The following is an 11,365-nucleotide window of genomic DNA, read 5'->3' on the forward strand; positions in this document are numbered from 1 at the left end:
ATGCAGCTATCTCAGCAATTGAATCTTGGGATCATGCTGACTGTAATGTGCTAGCAAATGCACTGAAAAGCATCAAAGGAAAAGTAATTACCTCTTACTAATGAGGCCTCTTCCCATCACCAGCTGCTGATGTTTCCTTGAAGACTGGGCAGGTGGAAGCCCAATTTGATTGCATAACATTCCAGGGTGCATTTTTTGTGCACTAAGAGCACCTATTGACTTCAAACAGGAACAACAGGACCTGAACCTGCATAAAACACAGAGCACGGAAGAATCAATACCTGAGCAAAACAGTGTTGTTGATTTAAACGTAACAAATAATATTACTGTATACTACTTGATGACTGGCAAGAGAGAAAATATGACTAAAAAAGCATCTTGTATTCTTCCTTGTGTGTAAACTCCTCAGTTCTTTAAGCACAATAACCCTGAAGAGAATGAGCTATGGATCTCTGCTCATGTGCACAGATCTGTCTTAACACTGTCATCACAGGGTTGGCTTTATATGAGTCAAAAATGTTAGGTGTGAGTTTAACAAGAGATACATTTCATGAGTATTCTGTTTTAAGCTTGAATGTTGATCAGTCTGGCACACTGTGACCCCAGCACTAGGGAATTGTGCCTTTTGTATTCTTGCCAATGAGATATGCAAAAGAAAAACTGATCCTCTGTACATAAAATAGGGTTAAAAAGACCTAAAATACAGCAAAATAACAAAATCCTGTCTGCAGCTAAAAGATGAGATGAAGTCAAACAGCAAAAAAGTAGAAGAAATCTAAACCTTTCTACTTGAGCAAGCAATCATGCCTGTACTTTTCACCTGCCAGCTCCAGCTGTGCACAGCAATTAAACACACTGTACTCAGAGGCTGGCCCTATTGTCTTGTGGGATTTTTGTTTAGGCTGTGGGAGATGGCTGCATTTAAAAGTAATAATAAAAGATAACTTTGTGTTATCAGAGCTCATGCCAAGCAGCTATAAAGAATTTTGATGGCTCTTTCATTTCACATGGGGCTTTAATCTGCAACAACTACCTTCTTCCAGCATGTGTGTGTTCCCTCTTTGTGACTGACAGTGAATTGAAAAGCCAGGATAACTGATACTGGCTACAAGCCACTTTGATATGACCTTTTCACTTCACTATTTAAAGCTCTGGCCACTCCTGAGGTTTAAGCCTCAGTTCCTCACTTGGACTGAGTACTTATGGATCTGTGAGGTCTCTTTACAATGGATCTGGGATTTTTTCCACAATGGATTGGCTCATTTATTTCTCCTGCCTTGATTCCCTAGGCAATATCATCACATCTGTAGTTGACGCCAGCACACCCTTTAATGAGAGCAACAAAAATAGTGAGAGCTACAGTTGCTGCTTGTGCATTGCTTTCTCTTCACAATCTGTGAATCAGTTATAGTGAAACACGTCTGGAACAGAATTAACATGCTCCAAATAATGCAGGATTCCTTGCAAGAATATTCTTCTTATAGGAAGCCCCTATTTGTGTCCATCTCGAGGTTATTTATATTTTACTGAGACAACTCAGAGCCCACTAAAACAAAATAAATATTCAAGAATCACTTGTAAATGACTGCTGGGCAACAGTTTCAGTTCATGACTGATTTGTGAATTTTATACCTCTTACCCAAAAGCTCCAAGATACCCTTGGCTTCTGAGAGAGCTGGAAACCACAGGATTACTTTAAAGATGGCAGTGATTCTTCCAAATCCCAGAGTGAAAAGAAAGCTCTTGGATCCAACCCCACAAAGTTCACATAGCAGTAGTTTGTACCAATTTCTGCAAAGGCAAATTCCACGTAAGCAATATCTCAGCAAAACTAAAGTTGATGGGTTTACATATTACTAACAAACCTCCCCAAAGTACTCACACACACACACAGAGACAGACCAGTGCTACCACTGAAAATCACCACTGGGAAAAAAGCCCTGGGTAAATCAAGTGTTAGAAAAGAATTTAATCAATATGAGTCTATGACCACACCAAAACCTTTCCTTGGAGCTGTGACGGATCGTTCTAGAGCAGTACTTTCTGCCTGGATATGTACAGCTATATGATCTGTTTTGCAAGGAAATGGATCTTTTCCAAATGGCTGCACTGAATATAATTTTCCATGCAGCTTTACTAGACTGCAATTACTGACATTGCTGCTGCAAGCAAAGAAGGGGAAAGTTAAGTGTTAGTTTGTAAGACGTGCTAAGCCGTTAACACAGTTGCCTTTTTGCAAAGGCACAGATCTTCAAGTCAACAGCAAGGCAGCTTAAGTTCTGCTGACAACTAAAGTTCAACAACAAGGTAGATTAAAGATTAAAATATAAAGCAGAATATTTCTTCCTATATAAAAGTTCTGTAACTTCAGTAGATACCTATTTCTACTAGAAGATCCCAGCAATGTGCAGAGGGTAATGGGGTATGTAAAAAGCCAGAGGGATCAGATTAGGATAAGATTATTTAGTTCTCCAGTTTTAGAAGCAACTGGTGTTTCAGCTGAAACAGTCACCAGCACAATAATGGTGAGAGTTTAACTTTATTAAATGTCAGTAGTCACACTACAACGGGGGTGAAAAGGGACTGCTACTCGATTGTCTCAGTCTTGACTCTTGATGAAATAGTTTCTCTATAACAGATCAGCAGTTCTTTAGTGAGGCACTCACAGCTTCCCTGAAAAGCTTAAATAGTACAAACCTTTAAGAGATTTCTGAAAGCTCAGATGTGGCTCTCAGTGGAATTTGTACTTTGGAATCACTGAGGGACCTTAACAAACTTCCCTGGGAACGACAGAGGAATTTTTTGTTCTCTTACTGGCTCAGTGTGATTTTTAGTAGGAAAAATGTTCTAATCACAAGTCAGGATTGCAGATTCAAACTGCGCAGTGTGACATCACCCAACTTCACAGCAGCTGCTCCAACCTTAAACCTTTGTAGTCATTCAAATCCGTTTGAACTCCTACAGTCCACTGGAGGTGACAGCTTTGCACAAAGGCTTTACTATAACATAGTAATACAATTAAGCCTTAAAGCCCAGATCCTTTAAAGTGTTTCAGATGGACAGGCTGGCTGTCTGTGCCAACATCTGTCACAGGAGCCTACAACCCTGCATGTTCTTAGTGACATGATACACGTCACAGGAGCCTACTTTTGAGTTGTAGCAAAGAGGCACTGAGGATGTTTTACATGCAATAAAGCATTAGTGGGCAAATTGGTGAGCTGATTCAAACCTGAATCTTGGAATTTCTCTAAATCCCTGTCTTCTGATGGTTTGCTGTTGTTACTATGGGACAAGCAGAGCAAGTATCCAAAAGTCCCCCCTCAACAAAATACCATGAAGTCTTCATTACCTTTAATCAACCATTCTTGCCCTCACCTTTCTGTTGACTTATGCAGTTGTGTGTCTATGACACCGGCTGGCTTACTGATTCAGCTGCAACATAAGCCCTCCTTAAGAGAAGCGCTTTTCAGGGGACTCAGTCTAAGGGGTGGTCCAAGTTACTGCACAGCTGCACATGAATCAGCAGCCCTGCAAGTGAGGAATCAGAATGCATAACAGAGAAGAGAATCAGCCTGAGATCAGTGTCTGTTGACCATAAAAATGACACTCCCAAATTAATGATAGTGCTAAATGGGCTATTTTGTAGGCAGTTCTCTGGCTGTGTAAGGCCTTATCTTACCATAGAATCACAGAATGGTTTGGGGTGGAAAGGACCTGAAAGATCATAAAGTTCCAACCCCCTGCCAAGGACAGGGACAACTTCCACTAGACCAGCTTGCTCCAAGCCCAGTCCAACCTGGCCTTGAACACTGCCAGGAATGGGGGATTTACCATTTCCTTGGGCAAACAAGATTGTGATCAGCCATCAAGTTTATTCTAGTGTTAGAAGAGTTAGAAGGCTGAAAATGCTTCATGAATTATTAATACTGCCCATTTCTGTACAGATGCATTACTGTTTACAGATATTGTCACTATAAAAGGACAAGATGTATTCCTTAATGCACCATTTCCTATTGCCTACTCCGTCAATGATCCACATGAAAGGAGCAAGATAGATTCAATTAACACATACCTCGGGGGTGTCTGCTGAAACAGAACACTTACAGAATAACCCATTTAATCTAATGTGGCTTTAGAGGCTGAATAATTGAACCTACATTTATTTTTGTTTGTGTTATTAGAGTTATAGGCCTAGAAAACCAGAGATTTTATGTCAGCAGACTAATAAATTAAATACCTGGTCAGATTCCTTTATTGCATCAATTCAGCTTCTAACTCCCTCCAAGAGTCAACAAATCTATCAGTTCTAATTCATCCATTTTCAATCAATCCTCTGAAGTTCCCCCTCATTTCCTTCATAAAAGCTCACATTCACATTTCTGTCCCGTTCTCAGATACCCCTCATCCTTCTCACTCCCATTTCTACACTATAATTCTATAACAAATGCCAGGTACATGGTTTGAGAAAATATAAAGTAATTAAATCACCAAATTCCAGGAACTGCAGCTTTAATGTGAACTCTTAATATGGTTAGCCCAATAATAACAAAAACCCCACCCGAAACCTGGTAATATTTACAAAGACTTATTATCTCTGGTCACACTAGGATTCATCAAAGCACTGCAATTAATCATCTTGATGGATATGAATATGGCAAATGTGCATCTGTCAGACACACCCACGTGCAGGGAAAGGAAATGTCTGCCAGTGTTTTCTTCAGTTCTATAAGCAATCTTTCCTTACAAGTGTTTAACTTCTTTGCCTTGTAATGTCAGATACCATAGTAGTGTAGCAGCGAGCGAATTCACACTGTAAATCAGAGCCTTCAGTCTTTCTCATCATCTATAAGCTATACTGATGACCTATATAGGAAACCTAAAATGTCACATCCTAAAAGAGCTGTGAAAGATTTAAATTAACTAAACGTGGTCTGTACAGTGAATAAAGTTACCTCCCAGTTCTAGACATAACACTGAAAGATTTCAGGTTTGCATTTATCACAGACAAATGTCATTCTTTTCTGCTAAGGATTCATTTTGATGCTCAGAAGCAAAAAGTGCTGCTGAGTAAACGCAGAGAGTATCCCTGCATGGCACCTTCAATGAATTTGAGAGCTCCTCCATGATCTAAATAGCAGTTTTCTTGTCAATCTTGCTAAAAGGAGTAGGACTAGAGAGTGGTACTTGAATTACAAACATATTATGTGCTTTCTCTTCATGATTTCTGAAGACCAGGGAAAGAAAACAATGAATTACTGAGCTGAAATTGAGAGCAAGTTCTAAGAGCCTCACACACTTCAGCTAAACGTCGGCTAAGGAGTGAGAAAGTCGCTGGTATAAAGCACTTGAATCCATCTGCTCTTTTCTCTCAGCAGGGGTTGTTTTATGTGGCACAGAGAAGAGACTTGGATGTGGGAAAACATTGTATTCTAAATAGTAAGTACTTCTGAAACCTGCGGTGTCTTTCTGTGCCTAAATGCATCTCAATATGTGACCACTGAATGGCAGTTTTAACTGGGCCTTTGACAAAATAAAACAGGAGGAAGAAATATATATATATTTAAGTGATATGAAATCCAGTTACACACAGATATTTAAAGGTTTAAGCTCAGAACACCACCACAGGCATGTCCCACGATGCTCTTTGCTCAAGGGGATCAGCCTGGCTATGTGGGAGACCTGGCATGGGACAGGGACCACAGCAGCTCCAACAACTGGTTCTCAGGTGCCAGGGCACCCATATGGGAGTCTGAACTGGAACCCAGGCAAGAGAACTGGTGCTTTTACATGAATTAGGGCAGTGCTCATTCAGCCTCCAGTCCTGCACTGGCTTCATGGAGAAACAAGGGTGCTCAGCACCTGAGCAAGGAACTTCATAAGGCCTCAAGCTGTGAATGATCATTAAAACAAATATCCTTACGTGTGCAATTTCTGCAACACCAGCAGAATTTGCTGTGTGTATATGTTCCTTTAACCACTGTTTAACTAAAAGATATTAGGAGTGGGAAATACTGACAAATTTACATCCAGTTCTGGTCACAACAGAATGTGCTGGTGTTGGAAACAATACTCTGCCTCTGAGTACGTTCCCAAGAGCAAAGCCCTGTATGTAATGATCACAGATATGCAACACTGGGTGTGCCTGTTCATACTGCATTTTGATTTGTCCTTCACTGTCTGGGAAACAACATTCAATGCCCTTAGTCATTTCAGAGTGACATATCTGTTACCACAAGAAAACTGAAGCCAAAAACTACTACTAGTAAAAAGACCTGGAGTGAACCAACAATTCATGTTATGAAATACGTTTATAAACTACATGTGCTCCAGTTCTCCATGTGAAAGTAAACTTCTCATGAGGCTTGCAGGCCAACTCTTAAAATCACAGAAAAGGTAAATAAACCATCAGGCAGTTAATACAGTCTTATATATGTATAGAGGACACTTCATGCCAACAGTCATATGTATGTATAAAGGACACCTCACGCCATCAGTATATTTTTCCCTCCACTGAACTTTATTCTCTTGTATCCTTTGCATGCTCTTTGAAAAGAACTAAAGCAGAAGGATTTAGAGTTGACACACCACAAATTCACTTGTTCTTTCACCATAGACTTGTCTATAAATGAAGAGCTAGCAACAGACTGCACCTGTTTTGACAAAAGTAATTATAGACTCATAGAACCAACTAGGCTGGAAAAGGCCATTTAAGATTATCAAGTCCAACCTTCAATGTTGCTTTTCCTATATTGATAATAACCCAATTGCAAGAGAAGGCTCAAAACCCAGTAACTCCAACCTACAAAAAGGAGAGCGGAAATTCTGTAGTTCTGTCTTTACCATGAATGCACTTCCCTTGTGCCATCACCACTCCTGTGGGAATCAGTAATCTTCATCACAACACCCCATTTTCAGGTCCAAAAAACCCTCTACACTCATTCCCCTCACCGCATGCAAAGCAGGGTAACAGCATCCAGAATTGCCCTTATGCCAGCAGAAGGATCTGTGAGGGGCCTAGGTGTTAAGATTTGGATGAACTGTGTTGGCTGGTGACATCTGAAAATACTTGTTTCTTACCCTGGCCGAGATGCAAACAATTGTGTCAGAGCTATGCTGCTCTGAGTCAAGCAAAAGAGCAAAGTAAATGAATTGCAGGATAATATGAACAAGCAGCAACATTTAAAGCTGGGTGGCATAAGCACTACAGCGCTATCACAGTTGTTATTACCCGTCTACATTCTCAATGCTGTGCAAGGCCCTAACCTTGTAACAGATAATCTACCAGAGAAGGAAGATCCAAGCAGCTGATGACACCAAGTACATCTATTCCACAAGAAATACATGGAATGACACAATTGCCTCAAAACCCACTTCACCTACTAGGTCACAACATTATTTTGATGTTCAAGCAGCAGACAACCCCCTAACCTACTTTTAAAGTAGCTAATGGAGCGTGTGTTCCAGTTCTACAGGGAGCAGAAGAGAATGGAAATCAGAGGTCTGCTTTACCTAAGAGAATGCAGGAGGTCAAAGGTAGCACACAACAAGAGGTAAAAATAAGGCCACACATCTTGCGTGCTCCAAGGGCATTCGTATAGCTGTAGCTCCAGCCATGTGTACATTTGCAGCTCACACTGAGCAATAGAATGCTCCTTGTCCTTCTTACTACTGCAGAGAAGGAGACCCAGGAGATCCTCGGGACTCTGATTCCCTTCCATTTCCCAGTCTTATCCCAATGCTAGCACTAAGAGCAGTGAGTGCAATATCATCACACCCATCACTCAGCAAAACCAAACCTTTTCACAGGATTTGGAGCCTTGAGGGCTAAGGGGAAGATGTTGAAAACTTCATTGTGCTCTGCTTCGTTCTGGGCCAACAGGCCCCAACCTCCCAGTCATTTTCCCTGAAGGCTGAATTCAGCAGCATGTAATCATTATTTAAGGTTTAACACCAGTGATGGCTTTCAGACCCTAGGTCGGATGTAAGCATATTTCAACTTGGTCATCACTTTCCAACACAAATATAATGGGATTTTGCTTCATGCTAAAAAAGAAATCCTTTTTTTCCCTGTTCTTCCCAGTAATATCCACATACACCAGGCAGTTTCCAAATACCCTGTCCTTGCCTTGAAAACTTGACAATGTGTGCAATAAAAGGACATGGGGGAGGCACACCCATACCACTGGCCTCGACAAGAAACACGCACACACAAAGTTTGTCTGGATCTTGTGGAATTCTTTTCCACTGCATGGAGCGGTACCACTATTGTATCCCACTCCCCCGAGCAGAGGATTCTCATCTCTCATAGGTGAGAAAATAAGATGGGATAGTTCTGTTGTGACTTTAGCAAAGATGATAATTACAAGTTTCAGGCATCATAGGTCAGGTTCCTCACCTTCAGTAACGCCACTAAAATAGTCTTCACTGTGGTCTATTGTCCAGATAAAGAAATTAAGAGACAAGATAAGTTCATCAAACAACACAATGTGAAGAAGTACTCTCAGAAGTCATCAGCTACAAATTGTACTATCCTCCACATCATCGGGATTACGTTAATGCAGTTTTGATCCTTCCCCTGCTCCAAGTATCATGTTTGTGTTGCAGAGGGATCTGAATTAAAATGCCTGCCGCTTATCCAAGGTACAAAACCAAATTCTTTCTTTAAACCAACTTAATTATATTACTTGAAATCTTTAAAGCAAACCCATCTTTTCTAGAGAGAATGAACATCCCTAGGACACCAAGCCTTCCTCTTCACTAGCACAGGTAAGTTTATGCAGTGAACTGAGACTGATCTGCAGAGTCTTGCCGTAATTCCCTCATCATTCAGGACAGTCCATAAAGAAAGAGGATGAGACATTTCCCAAGAAAAACATTCTTACTGCTCTTTGGAAAGGATGTGAAATATTATATGTTTATCCAAATAAATGAAGCCTCCAAGTCTTTAGAAAGAGGTTCCTTGCTAGTGAAGTATTAATAATGCTGAAACAGAGGATCAAGTGACTGCCCAAATAACCATATCAAGATGCACTCATGTTTATTTAACTAACACTGCACAAAAGTCTGAATCAACACACCATGAGACAAGAACCTGGCATAAATCTCTTCTATGTGGGTAATATAAAACACTGCCTCAGTTCTAATCAGGTTATCATGTGAAAAGGGAAAGCTTTACAAGCAAGTTACACGTCAGTTTAATCTGGACTCCTTTTTCAGGATTAGATCAGGATCTCATTCCAGAAGCAAAGGCGAGATCCTGACAATCCCAGAAGACCAAAAACCAAGCACTAACAGTTTCAAGCTGGAAACATGATTTCTTCATGTGTTTGGATGAAAGAGGTGGATCACAATGTGATCATCAGAAACTGTCAGATGATTTTAGGCCAAGAATAACAATTTGTTCCAAGGGAATTCTTTTCCTTAGTCCAGAGGGAAAATGCATCAAATGACAATAACAGGGTAGAGCTTGGACTTCTCTGCTGCCAGCAGACAGATCACAGCTGTAACTACAAAGAAAGTCACCTTGAAGTGTAACGCAACTCCCAGACCATCAAGGTCCAGAAGAAATCCATTTACAGCTAAGAACTATATAAATATCACATGCAAGAGAATGCCAGGACAGTAATGTGAGAAGGTGAGAAAGGAAAATGGCCTATTGAGAGAAGGGAAGTGAGGAAATACAGCTTAGGGATTCTCTGGTTAGAAGAAAAAAGAAGTCATGAATGAAGCCTGATGTGGAGCACTGCACTTTGAGGTGTTCCTCAGAGGGCCAGGGAAGAGACTGCAGCATTGCCTGGAATAAAAGAGGGAATAAAATTACTGCTTTTGGTACTTTATGATTTCAAATGGAAAACAGATCTAATATAGAAATTATAGTAAATTCAGTCTTAAACAAGGGATTTGGCAGGCAAAATTATAACTGGTGGTATAAATGAGAACAAAAGCTTTTCTCAAATAACTAGACATTTAGCTGGATAATCCCTAAGGATTCCTGCAATCCCAGATAACTTCTTACCTGGCCCAAATCAGAGTACCCTTCAAGCTTTATTTGTACCCTCCAAACCTTATTTATACCCTCCTCAAAAGTGCCAAAGGGCCGCTGCAGCTGCTACAGGTTTCTGGGACCCTCATCAGTGCTCTGTTTTGAATGAACCTCACCTGGCACTCATGAAAAAGGGGAAAACAAGACCAGGGAAAAGGGGAAAAATATAGGATATTCTGAGAGAATAATACATTAGCTCCTACACTACCTCAAGACTGATTACTGATGACTTTTGCTACTGCCAGAAGTGGATGCAAACCTAGATGTCAGCAATCCCCAAACTCATAGTATGCAAAAAGCATCCTCCAAAGTCAAAGTAGAGCAGTGTTAGTAATTAGTATATGGGGGAGCACCTCTTAATAGAGCTTGCCTCCTAAGCCACTTCTAAACCTGCATGCAGGCATTTGAGGTTCTTCAGTGCTCCTGAGCCAACACCTCTGGTTCATCCAGTGGTAAAGTGATATGATGTAGACAAGCAGCTTCTCTTAGCATGCTAGAAGAAACCAAAGCAAGGTGACTGGCTGATTTTGTACCAACTACCAGCAAGTGCTTCTCTACCTGCAAGCCACAGAAACACATGTGCTCATATGGTAAATATATAACAACAGACAATTTGTAAGACCTCTTACATGCCAGGAAGGGTAGCAAAATTGTTTATGAGATCTTATAAAAAGGAAGATAGCATTTATTAATAAAAATAATCTCTGACTACACAGACTTTACTCACTCATACTCTCATATATCCACAAGCACCAGCTTTTCTTTATCAGAATGTTTTATGGCTCTAGTTCAGTTCCCCATCTTCTTGGCACCTTTTCTTTAGGTCAGTTCCTCCTCTTCATTTGAATGAAATCACACATCTGGCATTCCATAGCCATTAACATACCTTTCCTTTTAACTCTTGTTCTCCTGTTTTCTTTGGAGCCACCACAAATACTACTTCTTCCCCATGCTGGTCGTCTTATAGCTTAACACCTTTTTAATAAAAAAAGATAATATCTACATATTAAGTTCCAGAAGCAGTTCTAGTATTAGAGCTACAAGAAATTGAGGCTACAAACAATAAGAAATTGTTATATACCAAACCCACCAAATAAATTCCTAAAGTAGTATTGGCGATGTGATCACAAAAAGCACCAAACTGCTCCCTGTTGAAGAAAAATCTTATCTACTAAACTCATGTGGCCTTTGGAACAATTCTGGACATGTAACATTGTGCATAGAAAAGAAGCATGAATGGTATCTACCAAGGTTAACCCCAGGTTTATAAAGTGTTCTAATGAGTACCAATTGGACAAAACAAAAGATCCTCAGTTTCTTATG

The 11,365-nt window shown here is 40.4% G+C and overlaps 1 long non-coding RNA gene across 1 annotated transcript in view; it reads right to left on the reverse strand.

The window, feature by feature from the left end:
• Positions 1 to 11,005, reverse strand: part of LOC130606808 (uncharacterized) — a 28,646-nt gene extending 17,641 nt beyond the window's left edge. Inside the window, exons 1-2 of the long non-coding RNA XR_008974059.1 lie at positions 10,929 to 11,005; positions 92 to 241 (exon numbers count right to left, since the gene is read on the reverse strand). This is a non-coding gene — a long non-coding RNA (uncharacterized LOC130606808). The remainder of the gene's footprint in view (positions 1 to 91; positions 242 to 10,928) is intronic.
• Positions 11,006 to 11,365: the final 360 nt, after the last annotated feature.

Source organism: Pezoporus wallicus, unplaced genomic scaffold (genome assembly GCF_028554395.1).
Source record: "Pezoporus wallicus isolate ANWC-B61680 ecotype Strahan unplaced genomic scaffold, APGP_CSIRO_Pwel_v1 contig_4191, whole genome shotgun sequence".
Classification (NCBI taxonomy): Eukaryota; Metazoa; Chordata; class Aves; order Psittaciformes; family Psittacidae; genus Pezoporus; species Pezoporus wallicus.